Source organism: Stegodyphus dumicola, chromosome 2 (assembly GCF_044657685.1).
Source record: "Stegodyphus dumicola isolate Sdum_Otavi_A_Nest chromosome 2, ASM4465768v1".
NCBI classification, from domain to species: Eukaryota; Metazoa; Arthropoda; class Arachnida; order Araneae; family Eresidae; genus Stegodyphus; species Stegodyphus dumicola.
In genome coordinates this window covers 107,478,647-107,492,416 of record NC_140769.1, presented here as the reverse complement: position 1 = coordinate 107,492,416, position 13,770 = coordinate 107,478,647, and the positions used below count along the sequence as shown (strand labels likewise).

Here is a 13,770-nt window from a genome sequence, read left to right as displayed (position 1 = left end):
ATTGTGCTTTTTCAAATATTTGGGCCAATAGAGAAAGTATGCAAATAAAAATAAAAATACCATCGGCTGTGTTTAATTGGAATAAAAATGTATTGCACCTTTAGGCAAATAAAAACTTATTTCTTTCTTAAGTTTTATAGAAAAGAGTGTTCTGTATTTTGTATCACAGAAATTAAAATATTTCTTATCTCTGTATGCTTTACTGATATCTTATAAGTGATTAAAATAAAATTGCTTTATTTGCAGCAAAAATATTCTTATCCTATATAAAATGTGGTAAAAAAAAGAAAGGAAGGAAACTGAACCCTTTAGAATACAATACTCGAAACGTTTATTATTAAAATTTCAAAAAATTAAAAACAAAAATTTGTAATTAGAAATATGAAAAATCAAAAATTCGATTGCAGTCTAGTCTTGGTTTACATTTTTTATTTAATATTTGAAACAATTTTAAACCAAAGAGTTACGAGAAATCTACTAGCTAAGAAAGAAATGACTTCATTCAGTTCAAGATACAAAACGTAAAATCTTATTTTTTAAATGAGCTCAAAAAAGCAAAACAAATAATAGAAAAAAAAACTGCCCCTATATTATTTAGTCTTAAATTAAGGACATATGGATACATTTAAAGTTATTTTATGAAGAAAAGACTTGAATAGTATAGATGTGCTTTTATTTTAAAGTATCACTTGCAGACGAGAATTGCAACAATTGTTTGTCTTGAATGGCAATACTTTCTGTATTGTTGTTTTTGTTGCTTATGCTCACTTGTCTGACGTAGTCAGCCCAAGCCCACGAAATTCCTCATGTCAAGGAGCGCAAGATAACGTCTGCCGTTGGCAACAGCCTTGAACACCATTCAGTTGACAGTGCGACTTATCTCTTCCGCCCCCAGTTTTGATGCCGAGCCCCTCGGGGGAACAGGTCAAAGGTTTCCCACCCTTCACCTTTTGCACCAAACCACACGAGAGGACTTTCGGCTCGCCGCATATCTAGAATGCCGCAACGACACTATACATTTACAAACATCCATGCCTTCTCCGGTATTCGAACCTGGACCCTTCGCACGGCAGTCAGCGACGCTTGCCGCTATACCGGTTGAGCTGCAACACTTTCTCTTTTATCAGTAAGCAATATCTACGATATGAAAACAGTAAACACCTCGAAGAGCTTTTCGTCTATGTCTTTAACAAAAGCTTGAAAAACAAATCAAAAGAATGTTCTTCTTTAGATTGAAGCAGAATTCATTCTTATTATAAGAAGCATTAGTACTATCTGTGTTCTCTTTAAAGGATTAGTACTATTCACAAAACAAAACGAAAGCCCCGAAGTGGGTTCGAACCTCGAACTTTTTAGGTAACAACAAATTGCACTAGTCGGTTATGTCACCGCGGCACTCATTTGTAAGAATGTAGATCATTAGGTAATCATGATCATTGGTGGATCATTGCTGGGATACTCTTTTTGAAATAGATAATTTGCCTGATATGATGCTGACGTAAAGAACTCGTTTGACTTTGATTCCAATCTCTAGATAATTTCATTTTTCTCGTATGTGTGTCATTACTTTCTTCTGTTATTTTTTAAAGTTCTTTTTAATTTTTTTAAATACTTAAGAGATCCTCCTTGTAATAGATTGTCGATTCTACGTATAATATATAGGTACATATAAAATATAGGTACATAGGCACCGTTGTTTTATCACAATGCAAGAAACGTACATACATTCATGCAGATTCTTCATTATTTAATTTCTTTAAATACTATAATACAGGGCGATAATATTTGATGGCAACAATTTGAAAAGTGAAACAACGTTTATCGTGAATCGACGCAAAACGCCAAAACGAAATTAATAGTCCTTCTCGGCAAATTGCCCCTTTGGACTAATAAGACATTTTTAATGAAATTTAAATAAATAAATAAAAGCCTTCATCAACTGGAGATTACTACTTCGGAAGATTTAATGAATTCGACAACATTGATAAAAATAATATATAACTACTTTTAATGTTATTCTGCGTAAGAACATACTTTGTAAGTAGCATATTAAGTAACTTAAAATGCGATCTTACATTAGTTTAAACATTACAATAGGATTAAAAATTTTAAACCCACGTGTGAAGCTCTAGTTAAGTTAAGAATCTTGTTATAACTAACAGCTACGCTGATTCATAGTGAAGCGACATTTTTCCCATATTTGTCGAAAATGCTATGATTTAGCAGTTACCATAGTTATAAGTAGGGTCAGGATTTTGATAACCTAAAAATTGACTGAAAATGCCTTTAAAAATGGCCGGTAATGCACTTAAAATAGAAAACATTGTCTTTAAAAGATTAAAAAAAAAAGTGTCCTCAGAAAATAAAATTCATAATATAAAAAGTTACGTAACTGACAAATATTTATAAATGGATTAAAATTTAAACAGTTACATATATTAGAATTACTTCTTCCGAATTTTCAATCATACAAATGAATAATAACTGCAATGAATTATTAAGTTCTTCTTGATGTTTACGAAACTGAAAGACCTTTTTGTTGTTGGCATCCAGAGAAGTTTCTCTCGAAATCTACTGCACAGTTATTACAGCATACTTAGGGGGAAGGAGGGAGGAGGCTGAGACTGCATCACTTCTCGTTAATTCATTTTCAGTTTCAAAAGATTTTTTCCTGTCAAGATGAGGGATATTTTCTGTGTAATTTGGGAGCCACAGTTTTTCAGTCAGAATAGTGTTGAATTTAGCTAAAAAAATTTTATATGTTTACGTATAAATCATTGTAAGAAACCTTAAGCAGTTTTATTTTAAAAATAGCAAACTCTCTTTTGAACCTGATATGTAAAGAGACATTTTCTTTCTTAGTTCTTTGCAAAAAGATTTAAGCAAAATATATACAGCGAAGATTATAAATTTTTAAAAATTATCTGCGCGGGGGTACTTTTGAATATTTCGATACTCGAAGCAAAAGAATCGTTTCAATGTTCATGACATTACTAAACCCATAGCGCCTTTCTAAAAATGGAAAAATCCAAGGTCATACATCATCTTTTAGCCCACGGACTACACCAGTTGAAAAGGGGAAGAGGGGAAGGGGGATTTGACTGAGATATAAGAACGTATTGCATACAGTTGTCAGTGTGTAATTCCAAGAATGTATTCATGGAATAGCTTCTTCCCTTCTGCATTTAATCATATTTAACTGAATATGCACAAAAAGTCTTAAAGAGCTGAGAAATATCGGTATGGAAAAATTTTAGAAGTGTCACTCATACTTTGCAGAATCCCCAGCAGTCGTTTATTGTCTGGTAGGGATCTGAACTCTGGAGTCTCGGAAATTTGGGTAAATATACGACGCTGGCAATTTCACTGTCCTCTACTAAAAACTTTCAAATGGTCAGAGACCAATCGAAACTCTATCTCAGCACCATGTGACTCCCAGTACCGCCTTCGATCTCATCTTTAAATACCAGCTACTTCAACGACCCATAGATGGCCCCACTACTGCTCTCTACTCCTAGTGCTTACTTTCGAACACTTATTTCATGTTTTTACGCTTTAAAATTTAATCGCCTTCCGGTGAGATACATAAATATGCATCTTTAATTTTATAAAAAAGCTATTGGCAATTGGTATATAAGATTAATATACTGGTTAATACTCTCTGAAGTAGCACACCAGAACTAAAGTTACGATCTCTATCTACTTCACTGTCCTCGTTGGTAGAACCTTCGTGAATGCATTTGCCCCTTTCCATCGAGAGGGCAGCCTATCTGCCTACGAGAGGAACATCTTTCGTCACAGTGTCTGACGGGTGGCGGTCGCTATAGCAACAGGGATAGTATATTTCAAATAGTGGCGAACTAACGGTTGCTTTATTGTTATTTTGTTTTTGGCGACTGTTTGCTGAGGTTAAAAGAGTTTATCATTTGTCTTCAAAACACCCCTACGGAAAATGTACTAAGACTCGTTTCTACGGCAACAGACAGCTGCAGACTAACTGGCGAGAGCTTTTCTTATGATAGACAGACTGTACCGGTAGCATATAAGCAAAATGTACACTGCTAGGACAACGGCTTGAGTTTGGCCAATGACAATCCAGATAAGGGTCACCATTAACTCCACCCACATGAGTGATGTCATATTTCTGACGCTTGTTTACATTCTGCTGTTCGGCGTTACGACGTGCGTTCTTTGATTGAAAACCATTTTTAATCTACAATGTAAATTTGCTCTAGTGATGCTATTTTTTAAAATTTTTTCTTTAAAGTGTTATTACCTTACTGTTCCAGAAGGATTATAAATTTATGTCTCAAACTTTACAAATGTTTCTTTCTATATGCGTGTATATATATATATATATATATATATATATATATATAATCATATGTGAAATATATATATAATCATATGTGAAATATATGTATCAATATATGTGTGTGCATATAAATATAAGTGACTGTGCGTGTGTATGCGTGTATTCATTTTTCAGGATTTCAGATTTCTAGCGAATAATCTAGAAAGTTTTTTTCTCTTAATTTTTCACATCTTCACATTCAGTTTTTTTAAATAATTAAGATGAATATATTCATATTTAATATTTCTTCACAACTTGAGTTATCACTTAAAAATACATTTATTTAATTTTGGATAAGGTGGGATGTGAATTTCAGCAGCATTTTTAATAGTAGAATAATTTCTCTAAAGAAGTTTTTGTTTGTTTTTATTTTTTAATCCCTTTAAAAGAAAATTACTTAACAATATTAGAAATAATTAATCTGTTACTCCTTACAGATGTCTTAAATATGTTAATGGAAATTTTCATTCAATAGCTTTATAAATTTATTTTATGCAGTATTTTAATTTAATAAGAACTAGTATTGATAAATGAATTTCCATTGCTTTCCTTATACATTTAGTTTAGAATTCAGTTTTCAGTGCATGTAATTATTCTCCTTCATGGCCCTCCACGCACAGCCCTAAAGCGGCTGACTGGAACGCTGATAGTTCGATCTGAGTTTGATTCCAGGTGGATAGGCTGGCTGCATGAACACTTACCTGGTTTTCAACATGTGTAAACATGGATATGAGTTTTTTTTTTTTTTTTTACTTCGAAAATCCTCCACAAAGACATCCCTCCCACATAGATCCTGCATGCTTTACATAATCAAATAAACCAAACCAACCCTCCAAGCAAAACAGCTCCTCAATAGAATTCTTTATATCTGTCAAGAAAATGACATTCACTAATGTAATAAATTGTCATCATACACACTAAATCAAACTCGAAAGTTTTATTAATTATGCTTACAGAAACAAAGTACTTAATACCAGATTTTGTTGTTAATTTGCATTTTTAGAAATAGATGAAGAAATTTCTTACCTTTAATAAATAGAGCGAACCCTCTCTAAAATGACCACCAGCAGTTCCACATGATTTTAATTTTGTGTAGAGCTTGTCATCTCAAAGAGAAGATGTTCAGTACCAGAATTTTTTGTATATTGAGGAGAAGTGTCAGTTTCAGAGGTGATCACAAAGAAGAGGTCTGCCATGTTAAAATGATAATCTGTTCCTAACTTTTTCGCAGGATTTGGTTTATGTGATTATGGCAATGCCTCGAGGGCTATCTGCCTAAGGAGAGGGATGCCTTTGTGGAGGACTTTCTAAGGGAAACTTGTTTGTATACACGTTACACATGATGAAAACCATGAAAACGTCCATGCAGCCAGCCTGTTCGCTGGATTCGAACCTCAGACCGAACTACCAGTGTTCAGCGACTTTACTGCTCGCCGCTGGTGGGCACCTTTTTTGCAGGAAAGGAAGTGTTTCTAAGTGTAGGACATAACATATCATTCTAAATGGTCCACATTAAGATTTGATCTAGGAAATGAATAATGGTAAAGCTGAAATTAAAATTATATCAATTTGAATGTCATGCATGTAATGTGAATCTCAAATTTAGTTTCCTGCGGTGTGATTTTTTTTATTGTAAAGATCAGGCTCTGGTATATTGATATATATATATATATGTTTTCTTCACATATTACGGAATATTCATTCCTGACTTAAGGGAACATGAAGTTACACTATTTCAAATCCACTAGAAAAATGTACGATAGTCACACGTTTAACAAAAGATTCTTTGCTCAAATAAAAAAGGCTTTGGGGCTTTGGAGAACATAGATGCTAATTAGAAATGTGTGCTAAATACGAGGCCATTGCCATCCACATAAATGCATTGCATTAATTTTAATACTGTTTAGGTTCTTACACATTATCTCTTTGACTGGCCAAGTAGCATGATTTAGTGCCAATTATGGATGACTGTGCCCTTTAGTAATTCCATAGTAATGATTGGCGCTTGGTTACCATAGCCCAAATTTCCACAAACGATCGGTGAGATAATACATAAGTTTCCTGTTTTATATTGACATGAATGAAAACTAAATTTCTTATCATATACCTTTCTACTAAAAAAAAAAAAATTGTGCGTCCTTGATTTGGTTTGGCTTATTTAATTATGCAAAGCACTCGCGTGCTATCTTCTTAAAAGGAAGGATGCTTTCGTGGAGGACTTTCAAAGGGAAACTGGCTCTTATACGCATTACACCTGAGGAAATCCCTGAAAGCGCGTGTGCAGCCAGCATATTTGGCAGGATTTGAAACCGGGAGTGAATTGCTAGTGTTCAGCGACTTTACCACTCGGGTGCTGGTGGTCTGGCCATCGGTGCTATTAAACTAAAATTCATCTATATTTATAAAGGGCCCATCGGAAAAATGCACACACTTTAATTAATAAAAGAAAATTCTTGTGCTTTAGTATTGAACTTAATTATAAGTTAATTAAATCATACATATCAAAGGTTAGCCTAGGTTATAATATAATATTCCTGAATATGTACCTATACAGTTACTTAGATTGCTCAAAATGTTAAAGCGGTAGCCATTAACAGCTAGACACATAGCACAATACTGAACAGTTATTTGAACAATGTTTAGTCGATGTGTCTGAGGGGACTGCTGCACATTCTGCCATAATATTTTGATGAAGGACCTGTAGCCTCACCGATTTACTTACTACACAACATCCCTCCAAATTCATTTTGGTTCACTGTCATGTGTCACATATATGTGAGAGTACCAACATGTTAAGGAAATATCATACTACATATTATAAAAATAATTCAACGTTGAAACCAATATATAGATATCATCTGTTAAAGTCTGTATGTATTTTTCTGACATATGCTGTATGTGAAGTTGTACTTTTCATTAGTCCCACCTTTTAATTAACGTAGAGGTATTACTGTATAGAATATATATGAAACTGAACTGACAAATTTTCATATCTGTCTCTTTCATTTGTTTACTTTTCATATATTTTTTTAATAGTTTTATTTTTGATGTTGCTTTACATGACGTCAATTTAAACATAAGAAAGCAGAGAACAAAAGAAATTCACACTGAAACTAAATTTAAAATTAGTCTGAAGATTACTGATGTAAAATAAATGGCTAATTTATCAAAATTACATAAGAAGGCAAATAAATAATTAGCATGTTCAGATTTTAATTACAAGTAAAAATTTTATATTCCTAACAGTAAAAATGCACATATTACAATGTTATTCATTTATTACTCACAACCAACTCAGCAGAACTTGTCAAATTTTTAAAACGTGCCAAACTCTGGCAACCATGCTCATAACAATCCTTTAATAGGGCATTGTCGCCGTTTTCGTATACATTATTTGTGTTGCATTCGAAGTTTCAACAATTTTTATGAACAAATTGTGATACTTTTTGCCTTAATTTTAAAATATGCACTTTGGAATTTGCCAACAATGGAAAAAACTAGGATGAAAATTCTACAGGAATACAAAATTTTGCCAACAAATTTCTAAAAGGAACAAAAAGGAAATACATTTGGTAGGTACCCAATGCTGCTGAGGTTTGTGTGATGCCGAGTTTCTGAAATTCTTCAATGTTTTTTCAAGCAAAAATAAATTGCTCATGGAAAAGAATAGGGCAAAAAAATTACAGAAAGATTTGGAGAGGAGCGTTTTTTAATTTTAATGTATTATGTAATCCTTATGTAATAATTAAAATTTATATTTCAAATTGTTAAGATATGTTTTCTTTTCATAATTTGACAATGTTAACTTACGATAAATATCAATAATTTGGGTATCTGTTTAAGAAAAGTTGCGAAAACCATCAATTTGCACCCAATGAGTAACTTTTACCTTTTCATGTGTTAAATCCATTGAGCCAAGGTGATTGTGTTAATATGTACCATTAATTTTACAGGCAGTAAACTATATTCTTTTATATACTACAATATTTAATTTGTACTGAAATTATGTAGCGTCAATAATTTTACTTAAGATAGAAATTTTTCAATATTACAAATTTACATTTTGGCTAATTTTTTTTTTTTTTTTTTTTTTTTCGATGGCTATTCCAGAAATAAATAATTTAATTCTGTATACTGAAAGAAAATCATTTCTGACTGCCATAAAAATCATAATTTTGAAACAGTAGTAGAAAAATCATTATAAATAGTTATTTTTAAAACTCTAATGCACTAAAAACAGGTTGGCATGAAATGTCTGAGTAAAAAATAATTTGTGATCATTATGTATTTACAATCATTCTTATGTAAATAAAAGTTACATGATATCTTAGATCTCTGCGTTTCAAACACTATCTATTAATCTGGGAATCTGAGTATTTCACTATAATAAATAAATAAGTTTTAATAAATGCATTATAGATGTCAATTTGTTTGTTTTCTGTAACATATACTTTGAACATTTTAATTATTAATTTTTCATCTTCAATTTTTCATCAATAATGTGTGCATATATTTTACTTATGATGAAGAGAAATTAACATTTAAAAAATGAATTATAGACTGAAATTGTTTTGTAAAAGAAGATATCGGAAAAGGAAACTATTGCAATTCATAGAACTTATAAATGAATAAATGTGATAATTAGTATCATATTGTTCTTATTTGTTAAGAATGGATATTAAATTATGGATAATAGAATGGATTTCTAAATGTGAAGCACATGCGAACAATAATACTAATGCACAACATTCTGGTATTGATTTCAGTACTTAATGTAAATATAAAGTCTTATTGACAGCTTAGTGGAACTCATATTAAATAGTTAAGCGCGATCTTAAGTCCAATGTATTTATTACAAGATAATGAAATATAGTCTGGATTTTAATTCAAAACATTTTTCACATATCTTTAAAAGCCCAATTTTAACCGGTACTCTTCTGTTATCGGGACAGGATTCAGAGATGTAATGTATGTAGCCACGAGTGGTTTTGGTTTCATTTTAGTTTAGTATGGCAAAGCACACTAGAGCTATCTGCCTGTGAGAAGGGATGCCTTTGTGGAGGACTTTCTAAAGAAAACTGGCTGGTATACACATTAGAAATGGGGAAAAACACGAAAATGCCCAAGAAGCCAGACAATTTGCCTGGATTCGAACTCCTTGTTCAAAGATTTTAACACTCATACACACATGTACATGAATACATACATACATTTCTGAATCTGGTCCCGAAAATAGAATAGTACCTTTTAACCTTACAGTTTAATCTTATAGTGTTTTGATTAATTTTATGTTCTGTCATCAATAATACATCTTATGAGATACATCAGCAATGCATCTTATTATCATTAATATTTACTAACAAATCAATTTCAATTGCCACGAGTTGATTCCTGACTCATACATATCTTATATATATATAAATAAGTTGTTTCAATACAAAGGTCACAATATAAGTTACATAGCATTTTTACAATAATTATTTATTACTCATATATATATATAATGTATAAAATCAGGCAATAAATTGTAAAAAAATACTTTTAATGAATTTGGAAATAAATGAAAATATAATAATCTGCATCTCATTAGATTTTTTAAATGCACAAACTTCAGAGTCAAAAATACATACTAATGTAAGAAAATCAATATTAAATGCTTTTTTCTAAAAAAAAGTAATTGTCGGTACAAGACATATTTTATCGAGTCCAATCATCAATGGAACTCCAGGTAATCAGTCTTTAATATGTCAAAATGTAAAATTTGAAATGTTATTTTAAGCTAAATTTTTTTTTAATCCATTCAGTTTTAGCTTATGTAAGTTTTACTGTATTTAACTAGATGTAAAGAACTATAAACACACATTCAAGCAACTCACTTGAAGGTTTGTTTCCTGGAAATAAAAGTATACTTATTGGATTGAATTCAGCATTACACCTTAGAACAAGTAATGATACCTCATTGTTAGGCATTTTCGATAGTCTTGAAATATCATAACTGGAAATATATGTTACTAAAATCACTTCTTGCTAAATAATGTTCAGAATCATTTAGCATTTGCAGTTTTATAGCTAAATTAGATTTCAGTAGATCTATTGCACTAAGCACTTACAGTTATTCAGCATTATTTTCTTTACATTTCAGCAAAACAATGAACTTCTTTTCTAAGAATGCATACTGAACAATGAAAATCTCAAATATGATATATGGTTTACCAGAACTATAATATGTCAGTTAATAGTGATTTTATTGAACTGGATTTGATTAATTTGAATTGCTTGAAGGTGTGTTTATACTTAAGAATTATAAGCACACATTCAAGCAATTCACTTGAAGGTGTGTTTCCTGGAAATAATTAGTAGTATACTTAATACAATAAGTATACTTATTGGATTCAATTCAACATTACACCTTAGAAGAGGTGTGATTCACCATTATACCTCATTGTTAAGCATTTTCGATAGTCTTAAAATATCATAATTGGTAACATATCTTACTAAATTCAATTCTTGTTATGTTCAGCATCATTTAGCATTTGCAGTTTAGATTTCAGTAGGTCTATTACACTAAGCACTTACAGTTATTCAGTATTAATTTCTTTGCATTTCAGTAAAACAATGAACTTCTTTTCTAAGAATGCATACATACTGAGCAATGAAAATTCCAAATATGATATATGCTTTACCAGTACCATAACCCAGTCAGTTAATAGTTATTTAATCTTCATAGATAAGCATATACAATAGTCTTGAAATATCAGAGCTGGTAGCTGGTAGCATATCTTAAATATATTCAGTTCTTAGTAAATAACATGTTCTTCATTTAACTTCAGTAGTTTCGCAGCTAAATCACACTTCAATATCTTCATTAGAGTGAACCCACTTTTTCATCTTTATACTCTTTACGTTCTGATAATAAAATGAAGTTTATTTCTAAGAAAGAATATTGACTCCAGTAAAGAAATAAAATCACAGTTAATAATGCTGTAAATATTCAAATAGATATATATGAAATTTATTTTAAGGATTTCTTGACACACACTATGTTAATTCATTGCAATGGTAACTGGTGGCATTTTGATTCAAAATATTTACTGCATTAATTATTGACAAAAATTAGCACTTGGTTTCACTAACTTAACATTAACTTCACTTGGTTTAATTCACGCAGGTACATTTTATATATTAGATGATTTAAGTCATTATCACTTAAAAGTTTCCGATTATCAATATGCAGAATAATTTGTAAACCACACTTTACATGCATCTTCCAGCCATCAATAACTTCCGTCCGACTAGATCTAATTTTCTATTGGAACAGTAGAGTAATCCTTAATATTCCGAAACAAACATTGAATCATTATATACAGATATATACGCATATATATAAACACTTTCATTACGAAAAAACAAATGTACATTTAAAGAACACACTGCGTAACTCCGATGAGCGGAATGTAAACAAACGTCAGAAATGTGACATCACTCATGTGGGCGGAGTTAATGGTGACCCTCATCTGGACTGTCATTGGCCAAATTCAAGCCGTTGTCGTAGCAGTGTACATTTTGCTTATATGCGTATCGGTAGGTAACAAACTTTGACGACCAGTGAAATCTACAAGCATATAACTCCCTCTCCCCTGATCTCTGGTCACAGGCAGTGGTGATACCGAATGATTAGTGTTCAGCGGTGGGGACAAGCGAATAAATTCATTGACCCGGGCTAAGGCAAAATGAATTTGTTCCATCTCCAAGCTGGCCTTTTTATCGGATTACCCATTTCATACTCTGGAGCTGGAGTTCAGCTGAGAATCGGTCCGTGTAGTGACTTTCATTAGCTGAAACATATAAACAAACTTGATACCTTGTGGGAAAAAAATCCTGTCTTGATAGATAGGACTGACAGATTATATAATCAACTTTCTATAGGACAGAACATGCTTGTCTAGTAAAAATAAGTTCATAAGTGTTGAGATATTGATATTTCAAGGGTAACTTTATTTATCAGTTTTATTACAAAGAATATGCCTCAAAATGCCCTCAAATACCCCCAAAATGCCCTAAAATGTATTCCCTACTTTTTTTCATGTTCAGTAAATTTTTCTTGTATTGAACTTTCTTGTGTAAGTTAGAAAGAAATATTTTTGCCCTTTGGTCACTCTGCACAGCTTTCTTCAACAATCTAAAAGTTCAAAATACCAATACTTAGGTCATACAGAGATTTTAAAGAGATGTGACTGAAAGGAACTAAACCTATTCTGGTGAATGTCTCTTTTAAGTTTTCAGCTTAAACCGTTTGCCGTAATTAAAGGTTGGAACACTTAACATACTTAAATTATGCACTTTGTTTTTAATCATCGCTATACAATATAATGGCGAACATTAGTGTTAAGACGTTGATTTGACAACTGGCATAATTAATTTTTGTTTTAAGCTTTTCCCTCACCTTCCCCCCCGAGCAAATTTACTCATGGTAAGCATATTTCTATTTGTACGATTCATTTCTAAAAATTTTATCACAGCTTAATTTGTTAGAAAAAAAAATAAATAAAAAAAAAAATTTAAAAAAAAAAAAAAAAAAAAGATATTTTTTTCTCTCACAATGGGATAAATAAATCCATTCTTCACTTTATGTAACTATTCTACTTTTTAATAACAAAAAATATTTACAAGTCATCTACTCTCAAGTCCCCCCCCCCTTGTTTTTTTCCTCTTGGCAAAAGAAGAGAAGCTTGTTCTTTCAAGGTCAAAATCTATCCGAATTTTTTTTAGTATAGTAGTTGATTCGGATGCTTTTAAATTCACTTGCCGTATGTGTCGGCTTCAGAACATCGTCTAAGCGCACTTTGATTAACTTTCTGGATGGTGGCTTGATTACACACTTTCTTCAAATGACATTTTTTGAGCATCAGATTCGCTAAAGAAGACATTCGACATTTTCGCTTAGAATATATTTGATATGATAGACAATTTTTCAAAAATGGACTTTTTTATCATTTTGGAATAGAACTTCTTACAATATTGCCCTTGAAGGCGATTATCGGTTTTGGGTAGCATTTTGGACTTCAGGGTGAAAAGCTCTGTACAAAGTGTCAAAAGAAACACGATCGGAAGAAAAAGACTTCAATTAAAATTAAAAAATTATTCTATCCTAGAAGACGAAAGTTACGAAAAAAAAAACTAACAAAAAAAAAATCTGAAAGGTTTCAGATTTTAAATTACGCTTAAAGGGGCGTTTTTTTAACGTTTTGTTTGTTACCACCTTTATTTATTAAATATCATGTTCTTCGCACTTAAACCATAAAATTCAGTTCAACAGCAATATCGAAAATTACTTTTGAGCATATCTTTAGAATTTCCGATACAAAGTCTCGTGCGCTGGAGATTTTTTTTTTTTTTTTTTTTTTGTGTGTGTGTGT

General features: G+C 31.5%; 1 protein-coding gene and 1 long non-coding RNA gene across 3 annotated transcripts in view; one reads left to right on the top strand and one right to left on the bottom strand.

The window, feature by feature from the left end:
- LOC146998542 (uncharacterized) overlaps window positions 1–13,770 on the bottom strand; it is a 230,620-nt gene that overhangs the window by 29,381 nt on the left and 187,469 nt on the right. The gene's annotated exons all lie outside the window — the stretch shown is intronic.
- The window catches only part of LOC118186334 (putative phosphatidate phosphatase), a 203,410-nt gene that overhangs the window by 28,158 nt on the left and 161,482 nt on the right, over window positions 1–13,770 (top strand). The gene's annotated exons all lie outside the window — the stretch shown is intronic.